Raw genomic sequence first — 15,238 nt, forward strand, 5'->3', positions numbered from 1 at the left:
CGAGAAGAAGATGCCCGCCAGTGAGTAGAAGAAGCGCGCTAGGAAGGAGAAGCTCGAGAAGAAGCTGCGCACCAACAGGAGGAAGAGTTTTGGTGGTACATTGCTGGGATGGCACAAACAATGACATGCTCTGGAATTAGCCTCCCTGATCGGTCGAGCAACCTTCAATCACTGCCCTAAAAGTAGTTTAAGATATTTTACATATATACGTTTGTAAGAATATTTCAGTTTTAATATAATTTTTTTTAATATTGTGATTTCTTTTGAGATTAATATAATTAAAACTAACTATTTTTTTTATATTATAATTTTTTTCTAAAATTAAATTAAACATTTGGCCAATGACTATTTTTGTTGAGTGTTTATTTTGTATTTATTTTTCTTTAATTTCCTTACCCGATGACTAGTTCGTCAGGCAAACATTTTTAATTTTTTGAAGTTCCTAGAACTTGATGAAAATTATCGTCGGACAAGTTAGATTTGCCGGGCTAAATTGGTCAACTCACTTTGCTCGATGAAAATGTTTCATCGGGCAAATACTATTTACTTGACAGAGTTCTACAATTTGTCGGGCAAAGGTTTTGGCTACAACTCGACTAATTTTTCCCTATGGAGTACCATTGGACAAAAACGTAGATGATGAGAAGCTTATTTGGCCTGACAAAATCCTTTCGTATGAAAAGGGTATTCTTTTTGTGTAGTGAATTGACACTACAAGAAAAATAGCCGTTAAATGTGCCCTATGAGGCCTAAGGACACCACCATATGTGCCCATAGGGCAATAGCAACAGTGCATCAATTAAAACATCATGTGTGCCCTCTATGGGCATGCCCTTTGGTCATTGGGCACAACAATAAGGTGTTTTGTGTTGAAACACGTAAGCACCAATTAGGAGTTTTTGTGCCTCTGTTTTGACACCTATGTCAGATGACTTTTCCGAGCCATGTTTGCACAATTTTGTTATTGTGCCCTATAGGTTAAATATTTCAAAAAAAAAACATAAATTCAAAATTACAAAATCAAACCAAATAGTGATACCATCAGTAAGAAATTATTCGGCTGGTTTTACATGCACATCCAAGATACCAATTAAACTAAGGGCAAAGCTAAAACATGCTTCTAAAATTTAGTTCTACAATCGATTCATACAGATATAAGCATCATGTAAGTAACCAAATCCTTTTAGTATCTTGCCTAACAATAAAATAAATGATTCACCCACTGTGAAAGATTCATGAATATTTACTTAATAGGGATAAGAGAAAATAGCCTGTGTTGAGGCCAAATTTGTTCTCAATCATTACAAATCAAGTGATATAATATTTTTAGAGCCAAAATTTGATACCAAGTGCAAACCAATCCACAACTATAATGCCAGTAAAGAACAATACCAACCTCTACCTTCTCGATGACTAGAGACTTCTTAAATGGCAGTAAAATGTGTGGGAGTAAATACATATATATAGACCACAATTGATCAAATCACTCACCTACATTTAGAAAATAGATAACCCTTACATAATGTAGCCAGGAACAAAACACATAAAACAAAGAATTAAGATCATCAAGCACCAACTAAATGAAAAATTTTGGGATAGTAATTGCATCGTGTACATACAAAAGTCTCTAGCTTCTTAGTATAATGCAATAGTTCTTTGGTGGCAGGATCAACAACCAACTACCAAAACTGGTTCGAAGATTCAGCAGAAACTTACAGATGAACCCAAAAACAAAGCATGGCATGACGAAAAATCAAGAGGAAAGAGCATCAGGAATATGGGGGGAGAGTTGCAACATTATTCAATAGTTCAAGTTGTCTGTCAACAAACTAACATTTTATTACAAACATTGTACCCATCACCTTATATCCTTTATAAGCATCTGCAATGACAAACAACAAGAGCAATAAAAGGAATTAACTTTTCGAAATCTTATCTATAATCCCAAGCAATAAACTTCAGTTAACATACAGCAATACGAAACACAAAACTCACCAAGCATGTCTGTAGACATGTAAATTTTGTTGCATGTGCATGATGCATCACAAAGCTCCATGTGGCATATGACTCATCATAAATGGACAAGTCATCAATAACATGTGGCACAAATCAAGCAAAGGATGTACATAACCTCCCCAAAATTAGGCAAAAGGAAGAAAATATCCCTTAAATCAGCAAGGGGCCCAAAGTGCTCTCAAAACCGAAAAGAAAGCAAAAGCATCTTCACAAAACAAGCAAGAATTGAAGATTGATCACAAAATAGGCAACAATGCCTATAAATTTCGGCCAATATGAGGAAAAGTGGATGAAATTAAGACACAAAACATGCCTAAATTCTCCCATGGATGAATCAAAACACAAATCAAAGCCAAATACATCCAAAGGCATGGCTTCGGAAGTCTATAAATACAAGGTCTCAAGACACACATAAAGGTCGACAATTTTTACATTGAAGGGTCGAAATTCTCACATCCAGAAGAACCTTTGCCAAATCTTTGAAGCCTAATACCCTGCCGAAGCTTTCTTCAAAGAACGCACAATGAAAGCTTTCTTCAAAGAACGCACAATGAAAGCCAAAGCTTTCATTCGACCAAAGCCGAAGCATTCCCTTGAAGAATAAACAAGCACTTGTGCCGATTCCTTTATGACTTTGTTGCAAGCTTAAAACTTGTAACGACGTTCTGTTTAAGATCAAGTCGCCAAAACCCTTGAATCAATGAAATTTTACATTAACACTCATTTTGTCGCAGTCCTAAACCTGAGGTGAAGACTATCCACGCATCGTTTTCAGCTCAAAACTTGAAGCAATCACTCAATCGTTTGTTCAAGATCAAGTTATCGTGACTCTTGGATCAACAGCTTACGTATCTACATCAAATTTGAAGACTGAATTAAAGGAAAATTGTAAACAAGGATTGTAACCCTACAAATTCATGAATACAAATCTACTTTGTGCACATGTTCTCGTTTCATTCGTTATAGAATTTTTGTGTTTACAAATTTGGCATGCCTAATGAGACTTCTCTGCCTTTCATCTTTGTCTTCAAATCCATAAAAAGCACAAATGGCATCAAGAAAGGATCAAGCTTCCCTCGCAACCAACGCGAAGAACAAGAACATTCTTGTCACAAATGGTGGCACTTTGGGCGTCACAACCTGAAGCAAGGCAAGAGCTCTTTCTGCCATGCATTCCACCTCTACATTAACTCTATCGAAGGAGCAAGAGCACCCAACGCACGAGCTCGTGATCACCCTAGCTTCGCTACGGGGGCCAAGGGAAGAAAGCTCGAGGAGGTACTCTAAGTCGTTGACTTCCAATGCTGACTTAAGCAGTAGCTCGTATCCCATAGCCATGCAAGTCATGACTACTGGTGTGACTTTAACAGAAGAGTAGCTGGCCACAAATGAATGAAGCAATTGCAAGGCTGACAATGACTGTGGAGGAAAATGACTTACATATTGCTACACTCGTCAACTATCTGAAGGTACAGCACGACGAGAAAGCTAACCCAAAGGTTGATCCATCAAAGAAAGAAATAGACAAAGAAGAGAAGCTTCTGATGGAGAAAGTAGAACAGAAGTTAGAGGTGGACTGAGTTGTGATGCTCATGGAATCTCTCTTTATCCAACAGCTGCAAGAGATGATCACAAACATGATTAAGGCGCAGTACGAAGGGAGCTCGTACGACTTTGTGCTGTATTCAAAGCCCTACTCTAAGAAGATTGACACTTTGAGGATGCCAAAGGGTTATCAGCCACCCAAATTCATTTCATTGAAACCTACAACAATGTTGGGATGGATGGAGACTACTCATCAAGTAGTTCGTGCACTCGTTAAAAGGTAATGCCTTTAACTGGTACACTGACCTCGAGCCTAAGTCTGTCAACAATTGGAACTAGCTTGAAAGCGAATTCATCAATCGCTTTTACAACACTCGTTGTACCGTAAACATGTTGGAGCTCACGAGTACGAAATAGTGGAAGGATGAACCTGTCGTCGACTACATCAATAGGTGGTATTCATTAAGTCTAGATTGCAAAGATCAGCTTTTTGAAACCTCCGCCATTAAGATGTGTGTTCAAGGCATGCACTGGGGGTTACATTACATCCTCCAAGGCATAAAACCCAAGAACATTTGAAGAATTGGCAACTCGATCCCACAACATGGAGCTGAGTATTGCCAATCATGGGAAGAAGGTGTCGATCATCAATTTCAAAAAAGGATAAGGTGCTCACCCTAAAGGTAGACAAGACTAGGAAAATGCCCGCCAAGGAAGCTTTTGCCTGCCATACTACCTTCATCAAGACCTCCTCCACACCTATCAAGATCTCCTCCAAAAACAAAATGAAGGAGATGAAAATAGGTGAGCCTTCTCACACCCAAGATAAGTACATAAACACCTTAAGGGAACTGGAGCAGAAGACGTACCTTTTTTTCGGACTTTAACGTGGCCGTGGTAATCAAGCTGCCTGAATGCAAATGTCCTGAAAAGATGAATCGCGTAAACGATCCTAGGTACTACAAGTATCATTGTATCGTGAGTCATCCTGTTGCCAAGTGCTTCGTCCTCAAAGATCTCATCATGAAGCTAGCACAACAAGGGTAAATTGAACTCAACCTAGAATACAAAGCCACAACACCCACTACCACGATTGTGTTCGGATCCTTCGATCCTGTGCCTCTTCAAGTGACGCATGACCACTTCCATCTATGCTTAAGCCACACGGCACCTTCTGTACAACCATCGCTAGGGGAAAGCGACCAAAATGCACCTACCGACAATGAAGAAGGATGGACCTTGCTAACCTAAAAAAAGACAAGGAAGCCAAGACCACAAGCCATACGGCCAAAGGTGGAACAAGGGAGAAAACATCGCTGCCGCAATAATAGGAAGCCTAAAAGTAATGTAAGAGCTGCTAAGCCAACGTATGTAAGGAAATTATGGAGCAAGAGCTACGCATTCCGGTCTTCTTGCATGAGTACTTCCCAAATGACTTCTTTCGATAGTGCACTACCGCTGCCTGTCGCATGGCTGAAGTAGAGATAGAAGAGCCCTCAAAAGGCAAAGTTATCACCATTAAGGAATAGAATACCCTCACGCCTAAAAAAGGCTTGCCAACATACTTTAGCATCGAGGAAATACTACAATTTCTCAAGAGATGCGAAAAGCGCTAGTAGCGGTCTTGGCGAGTCTTGACAACCACGAGGTGCAAGAAATGAAGGACGAAGACTTGAAGCTTTAGCCACATGATGTGTCGCCCATGACGCAATCAACTTCACTAACAAAGACTTGCTGTTATGGTCAAAGCCTTACAATCATCCTCTCTTCATCTTTGGGCACGTGAGAGAGAACAAAATCAACCGCATGCTTGTGGATGGTGGGTTGGCCATAAACATCATGCCAAAGTCAACAATGACCACAATCAGTATCAAGGTGGATGAACTATCCTGAAGTTGCCTTCTAATCTAAGGTTTTAACCAAGGAGGACAAAGAGCGATAGGCATGATCCGAGTCGAGATGACCATTGGCGAAGTCAAATCAAGTACGCTATTCAATGTGATTGATGCAAGAACTTCCTACAACTTACTCTTAAGAAGGCCTTGGATCCATGAAAATGGAGTAGCACCGTCCACCCTTAACCAATGCTTAAAGTTCTACCAAGAAGGAGTAAAGGTGATACAAGGGACACCAAGCCATTCACCAAAGCCAAATCACACTTCACGGACACCAAGTTCTACATGGATGAAGACATGGTGCCCGAAGCTCTTCCAAAAGAAATCAAATCCATAGGCAAAGCCACACCTAAGAAATAAGAGTGGCAAGCCATGCCTAAGAAGCAAGAAGGGAAAACCGTGTCATCTTCAAGCAAAAACAATGATGAGCTTGCTAAACCGACAACAACCAAAGGAAGTGTGATGCCCTTAAAAGGACCAAAAACACTTGTCTTTCGGTACGTCCCCATATCAAGAAGAAAGAATGGGCAATCCTTGTTTGACACTGGAACAAGCAAAGCCGACACACAGTTGTACAATGACGATGTAAAACTGCTCAAGACAAATGTCATTTTATTTCTGACACAGTTAGGCGATGCTAAAGTTTCAAAACCACTACAAGGTTTCGTAAAACCCCTGCCAAAGGGGGCGGAACCAAGCTCTCTTCCAACCAAGAGGACCAAGGAAGGTTTCAACCCAAATGCCTACAAACTCATGTCAAAGGCTGGGTACGATTTCACCTAATTTTCAAATCTTGGAAAGAAGAATGCAAACATTGTCAACAATAAAAAATGTAACCTCATCGAAACTCAAAAGAAGTTGAAAGAGCATGGTTACGGAGTTGACAACCATAAAGCTAGACTTGGCTTCACACCAAATACACCCGTGAAGATTTCAAGAAAAGCGAAAAATGCTCACGCTCAACTATCAGCATAAGCGTTGAACAAGATCAAGAGGAGCCTAAACTTGCCTCTCGAATGTCAGTCTTTGATAGGCTGAATCATTCCAAACCCAGAATTTTGGCACTTGATCGCATTGGTAGTCAAGACCAAACTTCCATCTTCAAACGGCTTAACATGCCAACACCTCAAAGCTTTGTTTTCAAAAGGTTGTCAAAACTTAAGAAACAAAGCAACACGACTAGCTCTCCTCCATGACGGTCTACCTTGGAGAGACTTGAAAAAGCCAAGCAGCCTTCTAGAAAAAAGAAGACAACGCCAAAAGAAGGAAAGCTCAATGGTCTAGCAGAAAAAGATAACGTTTGAAGCTCAATTCCTTTAAGGATGAAGCGCCAAGTAACCTTGGCGGTTGACACAAAAAGACCATTGAAGGTAAAGAGGCACACCATCATCTACACTCACCAATCTTCATGCCAATAAGCCCAAGAGGATGACACTGAATAAGAGGTCCAAGACGTCTTCCACATCACAATCCAAGAAGACAAAGAAGACGAAATCCTTGAGGAAAACGTCACTGTTATGCCACCATAGCTTAAGGATGGGGGACAAGCCACGGTTGATGATGTTAAGGAGCTCAACTTAGGCACAAGCGAGGAATTGAAGCCTATCTTATTAAGTGCATTACTAAGTGCGGACAAGATCGATGAGTATTACTAATTGCTAATGGAGTATAAAGACGTATTTGCTTGGACCTACAAAGAAATGCCCGAACTTGACTTACCATTGTCATGCATCATCTTGCAGTCAAGCCTAGAATGCAACTGATAAAGTAAAGTCAAAGATGCCATCAATCTGAGCTCATTCCACAAATTGAAGCTGAGATTGACAAGCTAATTGAAGCAGGCTTCATTTAAGAGGTGCAATACCCTAAATGGATCTCCAACATTGTTATTGTCTCTAAGAAATTTGGACAAATACGTGTTTGTGTAGATTTTCGCAACCTCAACGATGCTTACCAGAAGGATGACTTTCCCTTGCCAATCATCGAAATCATGGTAAACACAACCATTGGCCACGAGACACTATCATTCATGGATGGCTCATCTGGATACAATCAAATCTACATGGCTCTCGAAGATGAGAACTAACAGCCTTCTGCACTTTAAAAGGTATATACTACTAGAAGGTAATGCCTTTTGGCTTGAATAACACTGGAGCTACATATCAACGTGCAATGTAGAAGATCTTCAATGACATGCTACACAAAAATGTAAAATGTTACATAGATGACGTAGTTGTCAAGACCAAGAAGATATCTGATCACTTGAAGGATTTATGAATGGTGTTCGACAAACTACGGCACTACAACCTCAAAATAAACCCGCTGAAGTGTGCATTTGGCGTTATTTCTGGAAAGTTCCTCGGCTTCATTTTCAAGCACCGTGGCATTGAAGTTGACCAATTGAAGATTAAGGCCATTCAAAGCATGCCCTAGCTAAGGAATCTACACGAGCTGAAAATTATACAAAGATGGCTAGCTTTCATTAGGCGCTTCATCTTTAACCTTGTTGGACGCTGTCAACCCTTCAGTCTACTCATGAAGAATGATGCTTCATTCATATGGGATGACGTCTGTAGCAATGCCTTCGAAAGCATAAAAAGGTACCTAGCAAGCCCATCTATCTTAGGAGTTCCTATGCCTGGAAAATCGCTCATCTTATACATTATTGCACAAGAGGGTTCCATTGGAGCACTCTTGGCATAAAAAAATGAAGACTAAAAGGAAAGAGCACTCTACTACCTAAGTAGAACTCTCACTAGTGCTAAGCTCAACTATTCACCAATCTAGAAGATGTGCATTGCCCTAGTCTTCGCCGTCCAAAAGCTAAGACACTACATGCATGCTTACATCATCCACTTGGTTGCTAAAGCCAACCCAGTTAAGTATGTTATGTCCAAACCCATTGTAACAGGGCAACTAGCTAAATGGGCATTGCTTCTCAATCAATATAAGATCACCTACATCCCATCTAAAGCCGTCAAGGGATAAGCCTTAGCAGACTTCCTTCCTGATTATCCAATCCCATCCAATTGGAAATCTAGACAACTTGCCTGACGAGGAGGTGTTCTACATCGACATCTTCCTGACATGGACAATGTTCTTCAATGGATCTACAGAAATAAACAGAGCGGGGGCAGGAGTAGTATTTATGTTGCCACAAAGACAATTACTACCCTATTCCTTCCGACTAAGTCAGTTATGCTCTAACAACGTCACTAAGTACCAAGCATTGATCATTGGACTCCAAATGGCGATCGACATGGAAATCACAACACTAGAAGTGTATGGCGACTCCAAGCTCATAATCAATCAACTCTTGACTGAATATGAAGTGAGGAAAGATGATCTTGTCCCATACTTCCGACTAGCAACTCAACTGTTGCAAAAGTTCGAGGCCGTGACGCTAGAACATGTGCCAAGAAAAGAAAATCAAATGGCAGATGCTCTCGCTAACTTAGTCTCAAGTATGGCGCTCGGAGAAGACGAAGTTGCGGGTGTGCCAGTTTGCCAAAGATGGGTGATCTTGCTCGTCACTAAAATGCTACAGGATGACACAAACGTCATCTCAATACTTCTAGTCAACACTGAAGAGTGGAGACAACTGATGATCGACTACTTGGAACATGGAAAACTTCTAGATGATCTTAGACACTGCTCTGAAATACGTCAATGAGCACCATGCTTCCTCTACTACAAAAAAAACACTCTACCAACGCTTTTTTAAAGGAGTACTTCTAAAATGCCTAGGTGAGGAAGAAACCAATCAAGCCATAGAAGAAGCACATTTAGGCGTATGCGGAGTGCATCAGTCTAGACCAAAGCTACACTTCCAGCTCAAAAGAATGGGCGACTATTAGCCAAGCATGGTGAAGGATTGCCTGGAATACACAAAAAGATGCCAAGCCTACCAATTCCACGCCAACTTCATACATTAACCATCTGAGCCATTACACCCTACTGTTGCTTCATGGCTATTTGATGTATGAGAATTGGATGTCGTGGGATCAATCACACCAAAATTATCTGTCGAAGAAGCCTACATCCTAGCCGCTACAGCCTACATCCTAGCCTCTACAGACTACATCCTAGTCAAGAAGGAAACTATCGTCCGTTTCATCAAAGAGCATATTATCCATCGATATGGTGTGCCTCACTACATCATACGGAAAACAGTTCTCCAATTGACTCATAGATGAGCTCTGCAAGAAATACAAATTTAAGCAACACAAGTCTTCTATGTATCATGCTCCGGCCAACGGTCTCGCGTAAGCATTCAACAAAACATTGTGCACCCTCTTGAAGAAGGTAATCGGTCGAACAAAGAGAGACTGGCATGAAAGAATAGGCGAAACACTTTGGGCGTATAGGACGACACATAGAACTCTTACCCAAGCTATGCCTTATTCTCTCATATATGGCGCGGAAGCTGTTCTGCCATTCGAAAGTTAAATATCCTCACTAAGGATGGCTATACAAGAAAGCTTGACTAAAGAAGAAAATGTAAAGTTACAACTTCAAGAGTTGGAAACACTCGACGAAAGAAGGCTCGAAGCTCAAAAACACTTGGAATGCTACCAAGCATGGTTAACCAAGGCATTCAACAAGAAGGTCCACCCAAGGTCTTTCCAAACTGGAGATATTGTCTTGGCATTACGAAGGCCCATCATCACAACTCACAAAACAAAAAACAAGCTCACATCAAAGTGGGATGGACCTTACGTAATACAAGAGGTCTACACCTACGACGCCTACTTAATCATGGCGGAAGACGGCTTAAAGATCGGCCCCATCAATGGCAGATTCTTGAAGCGTTACTACTCAAAACCAAATTCACACGGCATAATTCTCCTCGCCTACATGAGCCTAAACTGCATATGGCACAATGATCTTCGCCTGCATGAGCTTAAACTGCAAACAGTACAATGTTCATCGCCTGCACGAGCTTAAACTACATATGGCACAATACTCCTTACCTGCATGAGCCTAAACTGCACACGGTATAAAGCTCTTCACTTGTACAAGCCTAAACTGCATACGGCACAATGCTTCTCACCTGCAAGCCTAAACTGCACACGGCACAAAGCTCCTCGCCTGCATGAGCCTAAACTGCATATGGCACAATGCTCCTTGTTCGCACGAACTTAAAAGGCGACACCCAATGCTCCTTATTCGCACAAGCTTAAAAGGCGACACCCAACGCTCCTGGCCCACAAGAGCATAAACTGTGTACGACAAAATCAAAAATCAAAAGTATCATCAAAATCACCATCAAAATCGTCAAAACCATAAAAAAACAATTCATAATTCCTTTGAACTACGCTAGATCCCTCCTGAACCGAGGGTAGGCAACTTGAAACTTCAAAACTTCAAGTACGGTCACATCATCAGCAAAAACACAAATACTTTGAAGAATAAAGAACAAATTCAAGAATGTGAATACTTTATTTATTTAAAAGAAGAATTCGGCTACAAAGCCGCATTACAAAATGAGAAAAAAACAAAGACGGCTTCTCCAGTAGTTGACAAAGTGTTATTCCAAGTCATAGCTCCGCTACGGATGCGATCGCCAAGAAGCTCAAACGAAGCTAGTGGATTGTCACGAACATGGTGCGAAAGATTCAAGATAAGAATCCTCAATGTACACACCTTCTTCTTCGTATTTGGTCGACCAAAATCTGTCATCTCCCAAGATACTTCAGAAAACCACGACTTGATATGCATCGAGTTGTCTTTTGCAGGAGGAACAAGCGCCTTAGGGCCAATCAACGGCACGCAAAGCTTCAATGTTGTTCCCATATCTTGCAAATCACCTTCCTTCGTAATAATGGTGATGGTATTGCTCTTAAAGCACTTGAAAAATACCATGGCTGTAACAAAACAAACAAGGCAAACATAAGCATAAGAGTGGGGTGGCAAGAAAAAAAAATTGCTTCACTAAAGCAAAAGACATGTGAGACAAACCTCATAAGTGTTGAAGGATGACGATGACAAAGTCACAACAAGGAAAAGAAATTAGCCATAAAGCTTAAGCAGCACAGCAAAAAGGGCAGCTACAAGATAATCCTTCAAAGCACGCTACAGTAGCAAAGAAAACCAAAATGCTACGCAATCGCACTACGCAACCCCACAGCGATTACGCAAGCACTGCACGACAATATCACCATCGAGGGAAAACTATGACCAAAAGACACTACACAACGAAACCCCGCTGCAGTCTTTTGTACAATACCATGCGGTAAAAAGTGAAGCACTGCAACAAGTTCCAAGCAGCAATTACACATGGCAGCAAGCAGCAATAGCGCACGCACAGCAGGTGGCATTGTACGGCAAGGGTGTGTTGTGACAAAAACACCTACCCAATTGTCCTATAAATAAGGGCTAATTGCTTCCTTATGCTATAGGGAGAATACATACCAAATAGCAAAAGGAAAATTCCAAGCAAAAAATGGCAAGTTTCAGCCAATCTGTGCAAGCAGGACATTTTTTGTGATAATTCGACTTTCCGAAGGAGTTCTGATACAAGACCAATTGGAAAAGGAAGCTAAGAGACTAATGATCGTTGTGTCCAAATTTCATAATTTTCCCTAGAGTCAAACGTTCCAGTTTTTAAAGTTAATCCAGCAGAAGTTGTTTTCCCGTCAGAACTGCGCAGCCGTGGGAAAATGACAAGTTGAAGGCTTTCCTGATTTTTCCTAGTGGTGTACGATATATGCCTGAAAAGATAAAAGATAAGGCTACGTTTCTCATATTATTACAGAATTTTTCAAAAGAGAAATCGACCTCAAACTTGGCGTGCAAGTCAGATGACGTGTTTCCCAAACCAAGGATAAGTCTTCAAGTTTCCCAAAACAAGGAGAAAAATAACCTCCTTGTTGTGAAAAAGAGAAAGGGGAAAGGACAAAAAATGCAAATTCTACTTACCCAAGGACAAGCATTAAATCTTTCCAAAACCTTGAAGGAAATCACCAAAGCTTTCCAACACTTTGAAAGAAATCACCCTCATTACCAAAATTGAAGGAAGTTCCTACCTAAGAAAGGAAAAAACACTTTTCCCACAACCACAAGGAAAAAAATCAAGCCTCAAAATACACCAAATGTATTTTGCCAGAAATTATGGAAAATCAATATGCACAATAAGTATGTTCCAATTTATCCATTTCCAAAATTTCCTTTAAGATCAAGCCTCTACGGCCCTTGAAGAAAAAAGTTCATTTCTTTCAAGTTCAAGCCTCTATGGCCCTTGGAGAAAAATTTCATTTCTCTCGAGATCAAGCCTCTACGGCCCTTGAAGACAATTATCATTTCAAATCAAGACCAAACCTCAACGGCCCTTGAAGAAATATTTCGTTCAAGAAATATGCCTCAACGGCCCTTGACGAAATTCATCATCTCAATTCAAGAAATACGCCTTTACGGTCCTTGAAGAAGCGAACTAATTCAAGATCAAGTCTTGACGACGCTTGAGTTAGAACATTCATATTGCAGGACTTCAAAACATGTTTCCTACATACAACAATCCTTGAAGTGGGGACATTTGTAGACATGTAAATTTCGTTGCATGCAAATGATGCATCACAAGGCTCCATTTGGCATATAACTCATCACAAATGGACAAGTCATCAATGACATGTGGCACAAATCAAGCAAAGGAAGTACAAAACCTTCCCAAAATTCGGCAAAGGGGAGAAAATATCCATTAAAATCAGCAAGGGGCCCAAAGTGCTCTCAAAACCGGAAAGAAAGCTAATGCATCTTCGCAAAACAAGAAAAAATTGAAGATTGACCACAATAAATTTCGGCCAATATGAGGAGAAGTGGCTGAAATTAAGACACAAAACATGCTTAAATTCTCCCATAGACGAATCAAGACACAAATCAAAACCAAATCCATCCAAAGGCATGGCTTTGGAAGTCTATAAATACAAGGTCCCAAGACAGACATAAGGGTCAACAATTTTTACATTGAAGGGTCGAAATTCTCACATCCAAAAAAACATCTTCAAAGAACACACAACTAAAGCCGAAGCTTTCATTCGACCAAAGCCGAAGCATTTCCTTGAAGAATCAACAAGCACTTGTTCTGAATCCTTCAAAATTTTGTTGCAAGCTTAAAACTTGTAATGACGTTTGGTTCAAGATTAAGTTGCCAAAACCTTTGAATCAATGAAATTCTACATCAACATTCCCTTTTTCGCAGCCCTAAACCTGAGGTGAAGATTATCCACGCATCGTTTCAAGCTCTAAACTTGAAGCATTCGCTTAATCATTCGTTCGAGATCAAGTCATCGCGACCATTGGATCAACAACCTACGCATCTGCATCAAATTTGAAGACTGAATCAGAGGAAAATTGTAAATAGCGATTGTAACCTTACAAATTCATCAATACAAATCTACTTTGTACACATGTTCTCATTTCATTCGTTACGGAATTTTCGTGTTTACAATGTCTTAAGTGGAAAATTGTAGCAAACACCACAATTCAACAAAAAGATATGCAACTGTTCCAGAGACACAAATACAACATCAGAGGTGCGGTTGACTCCGAATTCAAAGGCTTCCACTACGACGACTAAATATTCATGAGGACCACGATTCCTCACTCTCTCTTCGACTAGCACCTGCCCTTCCCTCACCAACACCTTATAACCCGACGCACCTCCCTTTCATGATCCCTCCCTATTGGACTCGGATCCCAACGCGATTTTTGATTCAGGCTCTACATCTACTGATCTTCCCAAACACGACCCACCTCTCCCTTGATCTCTCTCTACTAGACCCAATCTTCCCAAACCTTCCTCTATCACGTGCAGGTGGTTTCTGCTAGGGGATTATGGCAATGATGAAGCTCAAGAGCCTCCACGATTTGTTTGGAAAAGGTAGAGAGAGAAAGAGAGGTTAGAGAGAGAGAGAGAGAGAGAGGTGAGAGAAAGAATTTGAGGGAGGCAGAGTGGAAGAGGAAAGTAAAGGGAAAGAGAGATGAAAGAGAGTAAGGTTGAGTAATGTGTGGGTGAGGCTGCTTCTAATACTAAGTGGAATTGTGGAGTGTTGATCAATAAAATTAATATTAAAGTATAAATTATAATTGTGTCCAAACTTGTGAAGGAATACACGAACTATTATGCTAATAAAACCAAATGATTTAAATATACTAAATTAAAGGGAAAGGGATCCTCTCCGGATCCCTTCCACCTAAGCCTCATGACCTACAAATCCGGGCCCTTGAAATTTGATTCAACAACTACAAATAGAGGGCCCCATTAAAAGTTATAATAATTTTAGCCGTTGGATCAAATTTCAAAAGTCTTGTGGGTCATGAGAATTAGGTGGAAGGGATTCAGAGAGAATCCCTTTCCAAATTAAAGGGCACAAAATTGTTTTTTGTGCATTTCGAAATTATTAAAAAAGTACACTTACTAATATCCATAAAAAGCAACACAAACTTTTGTATTCAAATTTTGATTGGCACAATAAATCTTTTTGTAGATGCAATTTAATGTGTCTTTTTGATCAAAATGCACATTTGAGATAATTTTGTGCTCAATGAAACTTAAAAACACAAATACATATATGTGCTCAATGAAATTGAAAAGGGCACCAATCAATTGTGTTCTTAGACTTTTTTTTTTTTTTTTTTTTGTAGTGTAACAAGTCACCATTACAGACGATACGTGCAACACGTTGAAACAATCCGCAACCACATCCAAATTCAATTTCATAACCAAATTCAATTTAAATAAGATAAACCAATAAACGTAGATATAAACGTGTGCGTGTATTCTA

General features: G+C 40.2%; 1 long non-coding RNA gene across 1 annotated transcript; it reads right to left on the minus strand.

The window, feature by feature from the left end:
• Positions 1-1,005: 1,005 nt before the first annotated feature.
• On the minus strand, positions 1,006-1,797 carry LOC126600445 (uncharacterized). Its single transcript, XR_007615448.1, has 2 exons — positions 1,620-1,797; positions 1,006-1,491 (listed from the first exon to the last, which is right to left on the minus strand). It is a non-coding gene; the product is annotated as an uncharacterized LOC126600445 (long non-coding RNA).
• Positions 1,798-15,238: the final 13,441 nt, after the last annotated feature.

The sequence above is a fragment of the Malus sylvestris genome, chromosome 14, assembly GCF_916048215.2.
Source record: "Malus sylvestris chromosome 14, drMalSylv7.2, whole genome shotgun sequence".
In the NCBI taxonomy this organism is placed as follows: Eukaryota; Viridiplantae; Streptophyta; class Magnoliopsida; order Rosales; family Rosaceae; genus Malus; species Malus sylvestris.